The sequence below is a fragment of the Dermochelys coriacea genome, chromosome 11 (assembly GCF_009764565.3).
Source record: "Dermochelys coriacea isolate rDerCor1 chromosome 11, rDerCor1.pri.v4, whole genome shotgun sequence".
NCBI lineage: Eukaryota > Metazoa > Chordata > Testudines > Dermochelyidae > Dermochelys > Dermochelys coriacea.
Window position 1 is genome coordinate 33,860,963 of NC_050078.2, and position 13,674 is coordinate 33,874,636.

The 13,674-nt window shown below is 39.9% G+C and overlaps 1 protein-coding gene across 12 annotated transcripts in view; it reads right to left on the bottom strand.

Moving 5' to 3' along the window:
• Window positions 1-13,674, bottom strand: part of RBMS1 (RNA binding motif single stranded interacting protein 1) — a 214,057-nt gene that overhangs the window by 87,573 nt on the left and 112,810 nt on the right. The window lies entirely within an intron of this gene.

The window sequence follows — 13,674 nt, forward strand, 5'->3', positions numbered from 1 at the left end:
GGAAAGACAGAAACAAAGGTAAAGGTGGTGGAGTAGCATTGTATATCAATGATGAGATAGAATGTAAAGAAATAAGAAGCGATGCAATGGATAAGTCAGAGTCCATCTGGGCAAAAATTACATTGGGGAAGATAACTAGTAAAGCCTCTCCTACGATAGTGCTTGGGGTGTGCTATAGACCTCCGGGATCTAATTTGGATACGGATTGAGCCCTTTTTAATGTTTTTAATAAAGTAAATACTAATAGAAACTGCACGATCATGGGAGACTTTAACTTCCCAGATATAGACTGGAGGACTAGTGCTAGTAATAATAATAGGGCTCAGATTTTCCTAGATGCGATAGCTGATGGATTCCTTCATCACGTAGTTGCTGAACCGACTAGAGGGGATGCCATTTTAGATTTAATTTTGGTGAGTAGCGAGGACCTCATAGAAGAAATGGTTGTAGGGAACAATCTTGGCTCAAGTGATCATGAGCTAATTCAGTTCAAACTAAATGGAAGGATTAACAAAAATAAATCTGCAACTAAGGTTTTTGATTTCAAAAGGGCTGACTTTCAAAAATTAAGGAAATTAGTTAGGAAAGTGGATTGGACTGAAGAACTTATGGATCTAAAGGTAGAGGAGGCCTGGGATTACTTTAAATCAAAGCTGCAGAAGCTATTGGAAGCCTGTATCCCAAGAAAGGGGAAAAAATTCATAGGAAGGAGTTGTAGACCAAGCTGGATGAGCAAGCATCTTAGAGAGGTGATTAAGAAGAAGCAGAAAGCATACAGGGAGTGGAAGATGGGAGGGATCAGCAAGGACAGCTACCTAATTGAGATCAGAACATGTAGGGATAATGTGAGACGGGTTAAAAGTCGAGTAGAGTTGGACCTTGCAAAGGGAATTAAAACCAATAGTAAAAGGTTCTATAGCCATATAAATAAGAAGAAAAACTAAGAAAGAAAAAGGGGGCCGCTTAACACTGAGGATGGAGTGGAGGTTAAAGATAATCTAAGCGTGGCCCAATATCTAAACAAATACTTTGCCTCAGTCTTTAATAAGGCTAAAGAGGATCTTAGGGATAATGGTAGCATGACAAATGGGAATGAGGATACAGAGGTAGATATTACCATATCTGAGGTAGAAGCAAAACTGAAACAGCTTAATGGGACTAAGTCGGGGGGCCCAGATAATCTTCATCCAAGAATATTAAAGGAATTGGCTCCTGAAATTGCAAGCCCATTAGCAAGAATTTTTAATGAATCTGTAAACTCAGCAGTAGTACCGAATGATTGGAGAATTGCTAATATAGTTCCTATTTTTAAGAAAGGAAAAAAAAGTGATCCGGGTAACTACAGGCCAGTTAGTTTGATATCTGTAGTATGCAAGGTCCTGGAAAAAATTTTGAAGGAGAAATTAGTTAAGGACATTGAAGTCAATGGTAAATGGGACAAAATACAACATGGTTTTACAAAAGGTAGATCGTGCCAAACCAACATAATCTCCTTTTTTGAAAAAGGAACAGATTTTTTAGATAAAGGAAATGCAGTGGATCTAATTTACCTAGATTTCAGTAAGGCATTTGATACCGTGCCACATGGGGAATTATTAGTTAAATTGGAGAAGATGGGGATCAATATGAACATCAAAAGGTGGATAAGGAATTGGTTAAAGGGGAGACTGCAACGGGTCCTACTGAAAGGCGAACTGTCAGGTTGGAGGGGGTTACCAGTGGAGTTCCTTAGGGATCGGTTTTGGGACCAATCTTATTTAATCTTTTTATTACTGACCTTGGCACAAAAAGTGGGAGTGTGCTAATAAAGTTTGCAGATGATACAAAGCTGGGAGGTATTGCCAATTCGGAGAAGGATCGGGATATTATACAGGAGGATCTGGATGACCTTGTAAACTGGAGTAATAGTAATAGGATGAAATTTAATAGTGAGAAGTGTAAGGTTATGCATTTAGGATTAATAACAAGAATTATAGTTATAAGTTGGGGACGCATAAAGAAACGGAAGAGGAGAAGGACCTTGGAGTATTGGTTGATCATCGGATGACTATGAGCTGCCAATGTGATATGGCTGTGAAAAAAGCTAATGCGGTTTTGGGATGCATCAAGAGGCATTTCCAGTAGGGATAAGGAGGTTTTAGTACCGTTATACAAGGCACTGGTGAGACCTCACCTAGAATACTGTGTGCAGTTCTGGTCTCCCATGTTTAAAAAGGATGAATTCAAACTGGAGCAGGTACAGAGAAGGGCTACTAGGATGATCCGAGGAATGGAAAACTTGTCTTATGAAAGGAGACTTAAGGAGCTTGGCTTGTTTAGCCTAACTAAAAGAAGGTTGAGGGGAGATATGATTGCTCTCTATAAATATATCAGAGGGATAAATACAGGAGAGGAGAGGAATTATTTCAGCTCAGCACCAATGTGGACACAAGAACAAATGGGTACAAACTGGCCACCAGGAAGTTTAGACTTGAAATTAGACGAAGGTTTTTAACCATCAGAGGAGTGAAGTTTTGGAATAGCCTTCCAAGGGAAGCAGTGGGGGCAAAGATCTATCTGGTTTTAAGATTCTACTTGATAAGTTTATGGAGGAGATGGTATGATGGGATAATGGGATTTTGGTAAGTAATTGATCTTTAAATATTCAGGGTAAATAGGCCTAATCCCCTGAGATGGGATATTAGATGGATGGGATCTGAGTTACCCAGGAAAGAATTTTCTGTAGTATGTGGCTGGTGAATCTTGCCCATATGCTCAGGGTTTAGCTGATCACCATATTTGGGGTCGGGAAGGAATTTTCCTCCAGGGCAGATTGGAGAGGCCCTGGAGGTTTTTCGCCTTCCTCTGTAGCATGGGGCATGGTTGACTTGAGGGAGGCTTCTCTGCTCCTTGAAGTCTTTAAACCATGATTTGAGGACTTCAATAGCTCAGACATGGGTGAGGTTTTTCATAGGAGTGGGTGGGTGAGATTCTGTGCCCTGCACTGTGCAGGAGGTCAGACTAGATGATCAGAATGGTCCCTTCTGACCTTAGTATCTATGAATCTATGAAACTAAGTGACTTCAGCTCTGTCTGGCGGACAGAGGGGAAGCCTTACTTGATCAAATAATCTTTGATCCCTTTCATCTTTATGTGAACTGTAGTATATAACTAGATGAATGCCATAAATCTATTAGTAAAACAAGCATAACAATAAATGCTGTGCTTTAAACTAGCTGTAGTATGATGGTACTTAACTCCTGATTAATGTATCTGTGAATTAACTTCAAACTAACATTATGGGGTTTCTGTTGTATCCATTAGCATTATATTCTTTAACATCTAATAACAATGTCAATGTTATTGAAACTGCATTAAAAGGACAAGTTATTCTAAATCACTGCTTGAACCTCCACAGGCACCATTTCTTGTCACCTTAATAAGCTGGCACATAGATTTGATTCTGACTTGGTACTGCTTCCCTAGTCTCAAACCACAGCTGTGCTGAATAGCAAATATCTCAGTTTCAATAGGGAAAAGGTTTGCTCTCAAGTAGTTCACCCCAAGGGTCAAAATACTGCAGCAGGGCATTTAAGTGCCTTTATGTTATTGAGCGGAAACATCAACTCACATATTATTGATCATAATTGGGTGGCTCTGTTGCAAAGATGTCTTCAGTAGTCTTAAGTACTGAGAGACTGGGGCAGAGGAATGTTATGCTTTTAGAAAAAAAAATGCAATCCATCTACTGGCCAATTTTAGATACACAAGAGCAATCACTAGTTCTAGCACAAAATCTAAAATGCAACCTTAGCTGTTGATGCATCAGGGTCATTTTCAGTACCACTTCCTTAGTTTTACACTGCTGAAGAAAGACAAATCTGTGAATATTGATTAAAACAAGCAGGAGGCAGAGCTTGTTTTCTAAAGTTTTGCAGCAAGAAGAATTAGTAGTTACTTATCTAGAAATTTGTTTTCTGTGACCTAGATATATACTGTTTCAGTCCAAATCACCATTATGCAGCTCTGGTCCCATTAGTCAAGTAACCTTAGTCAATCATGACTGAAGTCTTTCGGAGCTGCTACATTCTCAACCTAATTTTATTCTCAGATGACCACTCCATTGCTTGTGAAAGGATCAGCAGCATGAACCTTCCCCCTTTAGGATGCTAAATGACTATCTGAACGAAACCAAAAGGTGAACATGAGGATGAATTACAGTGTATAAATCTTTGCTACTGAAGTGGTTATCTGACAATGCTCTCTTCAAAGTCAGATACTAAAGTAAGTCTAACTGGAAAACTTTGAACATGCTTGGATGAAAGCTACTTAGAAGTGTGGAAATGTAACAGATAAACCAACCTTTAAAAAAAAAAAAAAAAAAAAAGAGAATCCAGAGAAACTATGTGGACATGTGAGGAGGAACCAATTCTTGAACAACCCTGTAATGTCTGCATCCAGTGTCAGAAAACTACTGCTTAGGCTGTATCTAGGTCAGCCTGCAGTTCTTCCTGCACACCCGTAGGATCACTACCGAGAGGAAATGCTGTGTGGGAAGGCCAGGGAATGAACCTGGCAGATCAAATGACTCATACCACAATAACTCAAAAAGTTTAGTAGCAATTAGACATCTAACAATGAATGCCGATGAAAATGAGGTAGGATCAGAAACTAAAATAGAGAAAGAACAAGTTAAAAATTACTTAGACAAGTTAGATGTTTTAAGTCACCAGGACCTATTAAATACATCCTAGAATACTCAAGGAGCTGACTCAGGAGGTAACTGAGTTATTGGTGATTAACTTTGAGAAGTCATGGAAGGCGGGGAGATTCCAGAGGACTGGAAAAGGGCAAATATAGTGCCAATCTATAAAAAAAAGAATAAGGACAACCTGGGGAATTACAAACCACAGTCAGCTTAACTTCAGTAGCTGGAAAGATAATCAATCAAAACCTAAAAGTGCTAAGTAAGAGTGCTAAGTAACAGTCAGCATGAATTTGTCAAGAACAAATCATGTTTAAGCAACCTAATAGTTTTCTTTGACAGGGCAACAAGCCAGAGGGAGGGGAGGGAGGGGAGGGGAGGGGGAAGAGGCAGATGTGGTATATCTTGACTTCAGTAAGGCTTTTGATACTGGCTCACATGACCTTCTCATAAAACAAACAATCAATCAATCAATCTAGGGAAATATAGCCTAGATGACAGGTTTCAGAGTAGCAGCCATGTTAGTCTGTAGCCGCAAAAAGAAAAGGAGGACTTGTGGCACCTTAGAGACTAACAAATTTATTTGAGCATAGGCTTTCATGAGCTACAGCTCACTTCATCGGATGCATTCAATGGAAAATACAGTAGGGAGATTTATATACATAGAAAACATGAAACAATGGGTGTTATCATACACACTGTAATGAGAGTGATCAGGTAAGGTGATCAGCAGGAGAGCGCGCAGAGAGGTTGGGGCGTGGGATGGACCTTTTGTAGCAATAATCAAGGTGAGCCATTTCCAGCAGTTGACAAGAACGTCTCAGGAACAGTGGGGGGTGGGGATGGGGAAATAAACATGGGGAAATAGTTTTACTTTGTATAATGACCCATCCACTCCCAGTCTTTATTCAAGCCTAAATTAATTGTATCCAGTTTGCAAATTAATTCCAATTCAGCAGTCTCTCGTTGGAGTCTGTTTTGAAGTTTTTTGTTGAAGAATTGCCACTCTTAGGTCTGTAAACCTAGATGGAGCTACATAGGGTGGGTGCATAACTGGAAAACCGTTCTCAGAAAGTAGTTATCAGTGGTTCACAGTCAAGATGAAAGGGCATATTGAGTGGGGTCCCGCAGGGATCAGTTCTGGGTCCGACTCTGTTCAACATCTTCATCAATGGATTTAGATAACAGCATAGAGAGTACACTTATAAAGTTATAAAGAATGCATCCGATGAAGTGAGCTGTAGCTCACAAAAGCTTATGCTCAAATAAATTTGTTAGTCTCTAAGGTGCCACAAGTACTCCTTTTATTTTTTATAAAGTTGGAGGACACTACCAAGCTGGGAAGGGTTGAGAGCGCGTTGGAGTATAGGATTAAAATTCAAAATGATCTGGACAAACTGGAGAAATGGTCTGAAGTAAATAGGATGAAATTCAAAAAGGACAAATGCAAAGTACTCCCCTCCCTTTGCAGCAGAGATTTAAACAAGTATCTGGATTCTTTACAATGATTTCTGAGGAGCTGTGCTGTTTAAGTGAACCAGAACGTATGCTCTGCACTAAATTACTGTACACCAATGGGATAGTTCTCCAGCCCAGCATGGATCCATACCACACCAGTATATTTCAGGGCCTTGCCTCAGGACACACTTTATTAGTTAAAAGAGGAGCTTAGATAAAGTACCAAAATAAAGCATTTTCTTTGCCCAACATGGGCTATAATTGCCTAAGGCCTTTCCCGCCTCGCCTCTCTCAGCCAGAGCCCTGACCCAACAACTCCCACGGGAGTCTTTCTACACCCTGAAGTTCTCACTCCCTAAGCCTCCTGGGACCTATGGGCTGGGTTTTTTCTCCTACTCCAGGGTCGCCTGCCATTCTCCAGTTCAACTGACCTCTTGCTGGCCTTAATAAGGACTAGGTGCTCTTCAGGCCATCACCTGAACCCTAACTCCCCAGCCTCAACTGATAAGCCAGAAGTGAGGCTAGGCCCATCTCCCCTTAAAAGGGCTAGTCACCCTGTGACACTTACACTTTTCAAAGTAATTTGACAGAGAGCATTTTGTGATCCACATTCTTGATTGCATCATCCTGTTTGCTCGCATACTTGCTCATCTGCAAAATTCTGTAATGTGCAGTGGCTGTCCCTGATTTTAAGGGGAATTAGTGAAGTTTGACTGCATAAGAAATTAAATAAATTGACGGAAATAATCCTAAAATTCCCCATGGAACAAAACAACATGCAGCTCATCTGGGAAGAAGCAGAAAACTGATCTTGAGTCTCTTTGTGTCATTTTTATATTGGCATAGCACTGTATAGTCAAGTGGCACGACTTTCAATGAGTTATTCATGATTAATATCAATGTAAGAAATAGCAGAATCAGACCCAGCAGCCTGACATCAATATACGTTTAAAATACTTTAATTCTGATATGCTTTCTGCAATAATACAAAGATTCATAAACCTCAGAGAGAGGGAACCTGACATCTATTTTACAGGTGCAGAAGTCTATTTTGCAGCAGAACTAGCATGGTTCTACTGTGCAGGCACGGGTGAGAAGTATAGGGTATTAAGTAACTGAAAACATCACACATGGGTTACACACCCGATGCAGAAGCCACTGATCCATAAAGGAGCTCTGTACAGTGTTATACCGAGAGATGTGATGTGGGGCAGGAGGATCAGATACTACATGGCTCCTCCCCTGCTATACTGGAGGGGAAAGCATGCTTATAGTACAGAAATGACATGCAGAAACTCAGCTACCACTCTGACCTTGAGAGGAGGAGTACTCTCTCACTTTACCTCAGACAGTTTCCAAGCACCCAGCCAAATTATTCAGGCTGAATGCTATGGAGAAATTTTTGCCTTAGTGGAAGACAGAGAGCATGCAGTTCATCTGGCAGCGTGCTTGTATACTGCTTAAATGCTAAGCCTTTGGCAACACAGACCCAACATTAGCTTGATAGCAAACTGGGGAGTGTTCTCGCTCCCATTACAGCCAATGAGAATGGTAGGCTCTTGCAGGAGGTGATTAGTGCTTTCCAAGATTAGGCCCTGGGGATCATACTGCAAATATAACAAGCAAAAATTAAGGCTGCTGTTCTCTTCTGGGCATACTATTTTTACACACACACACACACACACACACACACACACACACACACACGTTAACATGGAGTGAAACAAGCTAAGATGCCAGTTCAAAGGATGGGAAAAAGAAAAATAAGAGGGAGGGGGAGGAAAAAAGAAAGCACGATATATGAAATATTGTTTATACCCGAATCCTAAATAATGTCTTTTTAAAAATAAAAAACACATTAACTACAATGTATTTTAAAGTAGCATGTCTCTATATACACATACAAGATACTAAATTAACATTCTTCAGAATAAAAAGGTCACAATTTTTGGCCTAAAATATATAGCAATGTCGTTCTAATATGAGGGTTAAGAGGGAACTTTTAGTACCAGCTTAAATTAAAAACAAATGAAAGAACAAGACAAGTATTTGCAGAGGATCTGATCTCAGCAAATCAGTGTACTTCGAAGCTTTTTCTCTTGGGAAAATGGAATTGGATTCTAAACTAGATGAAAGAGAGGACATGGAAACAACAGGATAGAAGTGCAGAACACACATTGCAATTTATTTCTAAAGTTACGATCCTGCAAACAATTGCACAAGTAGCCCTTACTCACATGAGTTGCTCCAGTTACTTCAAAGAAACTGTTTGTGTGAGTAAAGGTTATAAGAACAGTCTCCAAAATCAGTTGTTTCATTTTATCACCACCACAAATGATTCTCTTTCATATTTCCTGTACTGTAACATTTGGCATTCCAGTTAATTTTTTTCTCTATACTATATATCTGTTTGCAAGCATTAATATTTTAAATGGCAGGATGTTCTCTACATTGCAGAGGGGGAAAAAATTCTATAGGTTTGATTTGTGTCAAGCGTTGTTTAAATTACACCAATGCAAGAGGCACTGTTTGTAATGTCATTACATGATAGAATGGTAGGGATTGTGGGAAGATTTCAAGCCCTGGGTTAACATTTTATACCATTCTTTGAAGATAATTTACAGTTTTCTCTTCACTTCCTCAGTAACAAAGGACCGTCAGAGCTGACGGGGCCTGAATTTGCTTGTTTATTTACATTTGCTGTTCTTTTTAAATGCAAAGAAACATTATAATGGTTATTTTTCATTTTGCTTATGATTTGGGCATGGGTTATTTTATCAAACCTACCAACAGTGCTGAACATTAGGAATGCTGCATTAAAATCTCCCTAATAAAATGTTACCAATACAAATAGTTGATCTTAGAATACGAGAAGAGAAAACTGTTCACTTTTCTCCTTCACAGGGCTAGATAATTTTAACATTACATAGTTCAGACTTTAGTAGAATGAGCCTTTTACAATATGGTTAACAAGACAACTATTGTTTCAAAGAGTTAAGTGAAACTGCATTGGAGCCTAAGCTGTATTTGATTTTAAAATCTTGTTCTTATATATGTGACCTCTTTTTCTTTACAGAAAACTGCCCCTATTGTTGTCAGCACAGCATTCTGAAAGTTCATGTAGGGAGAATCCAATTCAGAGTCCAAGCTGTGAAGCACTTTTGACGAGTGTCTGTAGCTGAAACTGAACATGTCTGACTCTGGATCATGCTGGATAGCTTATGGAGAAGCGACAGTTTCTGGAATCAGCTGTCCAGCGCCAGCTAAACTAATTGTTTTAATAATTGCTAACATTTATAGTAGCCTACATTGATGCTACTTATTACGGATCATGTTCCCATATCTCACATGAGGCCAGACCACATCCTGCCACGGAAAAACCTCCAAGAAGGGTCCTGGGGAAGAATACGCCATGACTTCCCCTTAGCAGATTTTTCCCTAAGGTCTTCTGCAGGGGAGAAGGATTGCCCCTCCACAGAACGAAAGTCTGTGGATCCCATAGCATTTACAGGCAACATGATGCCATATCACCTCTCTCCTACTTGAGACCCTCACCCGAGTGGCTGCAGACCACTGTAGTCAGTGCTTCCTTCACCAGCAGCTGCCTTCGAAACATAAAGAGTGAATTCCTCTCCCATAGTCCATGCCTCACCCTGCATCAGAACTCTGACCCCACAGACGACTTTCCATGGGATGTAGCTTGGGGTGGAGTGTTGAGGAGGTGGCAGACTCCCACTTCTGTGAGCAAAGAACAAGCTGTGCATGCTGACTGACTCATCCATGTGTGGATCTTGCTGAAGGGTGGGAACAACTGGACCCAGGGTTGCCAAAGTGCTGTTGCCATCAAAAGAAATTCTGACTCAGGCTGTCAAAATCATGATTTGACTTATTCTTGCATCTAGAATAAATTTAATCATCACAGTGAAGATGGAGTTTAAAATGGTCACTACTATTAAGTTAATATTTTACTTGCTTTTGCTTTAAACACAAAAGCCTCTCAGGAAGTGCACAGCACCTCAGAGGATCAGGTGTGAAACAACATCTCTCTCTTCCCTTCCAGGTCTTCTTTCAAGCTCCCCCTAAAAAACACACAAAGCCTTTCAATCCACTAGAAGATATGAATCTAGAACAAAAAGACCCATGCACCCATCAAAATTACTTTGAGAGTGGGCCTTTATTTGATCATGCACTATAAACATCTTTCAACTTTACTTTCTGTCCAGTTAACATGTAAACACTTAGTGTCTTCTTTCGTCTGTGCAATGTCAGTACAGCCACTCATTATAACCCACACAAGCAGCTTTGTTTGCTTACAGTTAAATTTGCTCAAGGGCGCTAGTAAATCACCACAAATCACAGAAATTGCCACCTAAGACAACATTAACAACTTATGCCAAGCACAATTCCCATGATATGTCATCTGAACGCCAAATGCCTCTATGCTGACCTGAAAAGATAACCTGTCAGTGTTAAAGGTATTTCAGTATCTGTCTCCCATCAGTCTTGGGCCTCTCTATTGAAAATGACAACAAGGGCTGCTACAGAAATGAGGTCCCTTCTTTTTTCAACTAAAGTCAGCTGAGTATCAGTGGCAAACACCAACAGGCAGAATAAGTTTTAAATGAAATACTAGTTTTAGAAACCAAATGGGTGAAGAGTCAGGGCAAGTGGAGAAGGCACAATTAAGAGAGTTATGTGTTGCAGACTGTGTGTTAAATAAGGCCAACAACAGCAGTCCTTGAAGAAGGAACACAGAGTAGCTGCTGGTATCATACAGCATATAACTGAGCATCATAGTCATGTACTGTGGTGTTCTATTTTTTTCCCCCCAATAAAAAGTAGAATAAAACTCTTCTATAAACAGGATGTTGCTCATTTCTTGTCCAGAGATGTTTGCAAAAAGTAATAAATAAATATAAATCTCTTAAGAATTACTTTAAAACCTCCTTCCCCCTCACCCAACAACATATTTCACTATTCCATTTATTTATAATGTAAAATTAATGTGAAGTTTCACTGCAACTATGAGATACAGACACACCAAGATTCATATATTCCAAGACCAGAAGGGACTGCTGTGGTCGTTTAGCCTGACCTCCTGTATGACACAGGCCACAGAACTTCCCCAAAATAATTCCTAAAGAGTATCTTTTAGAAAAAAATCCAATCTGGACTTAAAAGTTGTCAGTGATGGAGAATCCATCACGACCCTTGGTAAATTGATGTTAAAAACGTATATCTTATTTCCATTCTGGATTCATCAAGCTTCAACTTCCAGCCACTGAATGGTGTTACACCTTTCTCGGCTAGACTGAAAATCCCTTTATTAAATATTTGTTTCCCATGTAGATGTTCAGACTAATCAAGTCATCCCTTAAAGTTTCTTTTTGTTAAGCTAAATAGACTCAAAGAGCTCAATCATTATAGTCTCTAGACCTAAAGAAAAGGAGTGACTAAGTGGAGAAAAAGGAATAGAGGACAACTACTGGACAAGAAGATACTAAGAGAAAATACTTTTGTGAATTTAGCTTTTAATTCCCCCATTTCTTTGAACTATATAACCATTAAAAATGTGAATGAGATGTACAAGTTTCTTTAAAAATTGTGGTCAGAGAGAACACCTTTCTGAATGAGTTAAAAACAAAACAGAACTGGTAAAGCTGTTTACTATATCCCAACCAGGTCTATCTCTTAATGAACTCCACTGTGTAAAACAGGGGGTCTGGTCTGTGCTGATCTTCCCTGACTGGAGTGGCAGCAGCTTCCTGCTACAGTAAATTTTAAAAAACTCTAATTCATATCATATCAATACTAGGGTGATCAGAAAGCAAGTGTGAAAAATCGGGATAGGGGGTTGGGGGTAATTGGAGCCTATATAAGAAAAAAACCCCAAAATCAGGACTGTCCCTATAAAATCAGGACATCTGGTCACCCTAATCAATACCGAAGATAAATGAACAGAGCAGACAAATGACAACCCAATCAGAGGTCATAATCACATAGCCACAAGGAACAGTGAGGCACCTGCCCATCAAATGGTTGGTCACATAACTAGTTTCAGTTATAAAATGATATTAATATTTCATTTTGCACATTTCTGGATGCTCTTGACCAAACAAAAAAATATTAAACTAATAAACAAAAACCTTAGATTGTGAAAACAAAGCTGTCTACCACATCTGATTTTATCATTTCAATATGAACAGCCTCCTTCCAGGAAAACAGTTTTAGTTACCTCTCTGCCACAAGGCTGAATTTTTAAAGCTCTGCAGCTACTTTTTTGCTGAAACAAATGCTTAAAATAAAATCTCTACAAGATTTATGATTTCCCATGTACATATAAAACAAGGCCAACCATTACAAGATTGTGTTTCAATGTTCTGACCAACCTGGAACAGAACAATGGTCTGCAGTGGCAATTATATCACTAATTTTATTACTTTAAACCAGCTGCTTTCCTAGTTGTAATCCAATTAAACATCTACATAATATCCACTACAACAACAACATAATAAGGAGGAAGTCCTAAGTGAAGCTATCCAGAGCAAGAATTGTTTAAAAATATATTAAACTAGTTTGTGAACAGTTTGATATAAGTGAGGCCATGCTACCAAGCAAGGTACCACAAGTACTCCTTTTCTTTTTACAGATACAGACTAACAAGGCTGCTACTCTGAAACCTGCCATCCAGCAGGCTTGGAACTGAACATACCTAAACTGGTCTGGTCTGGTGATTTAGGCTGCACTGGAATATAAGAAATGTAAATTCAGCAGCAATAGTTAAATGCTCTTCCTGGGATTATGGAGCATCAATGAGGAGGAAGGTGGTCTACTGCATTACTCTCTGTACCCCCATCCTGAATTAGTGATGTAACACAGTGGTCCCCAGACTTTTCAGGGTCAGGCCCCCCCCTTATACTTGTCTATGCCCTCTCCCCACCCCCAATCAAGTGGCTGGGGGCTGAGCTGAGGCCTGTGGCTGAGGCTGGGGCCTGCTGCACCCCCATGAACATTCCTCTGCACCCCCCCCCCCCGGGGCATGCCCCACAGTTTGGGGACCTCTGATATAATGGCACTAGAAGAGGACCTGGGAGAAACTATCAGTCAGACCTTTCAGATCTTCCTGCTGAAGATGATGCAACACTGCAGAGGAGAGTGGCAGGTAAAATGTAGGCAAAAAGAAAGAGGATGAAGGGCTGAGCAACCATGTGGATTGGGCATAAAGGTCACGAGTGGTAAGGCACAGTTCACACAGATGCTGGAAAGCACCTAGAATACATGTCAGAGCAAGTTACCAATTAGGGGCTGAATCCTGCAAGCTCTCGCTCACATGAGTGGACCTTAATCCCATCAGTAGTCTCACTCAAGTCAGTGTGACTGCTGGTATGAGTAAGAGTTTATAATTTCAGGTCCTCGGACATTAACTGTAAACTGTAAGTAATGAGTTTTTGCATAACAGAACCTAAATAAAAGCTACAGTTAAAACAAGCCCCATATAATGTATTCTGGAGTGCAAAAACCAGCAGTCCACT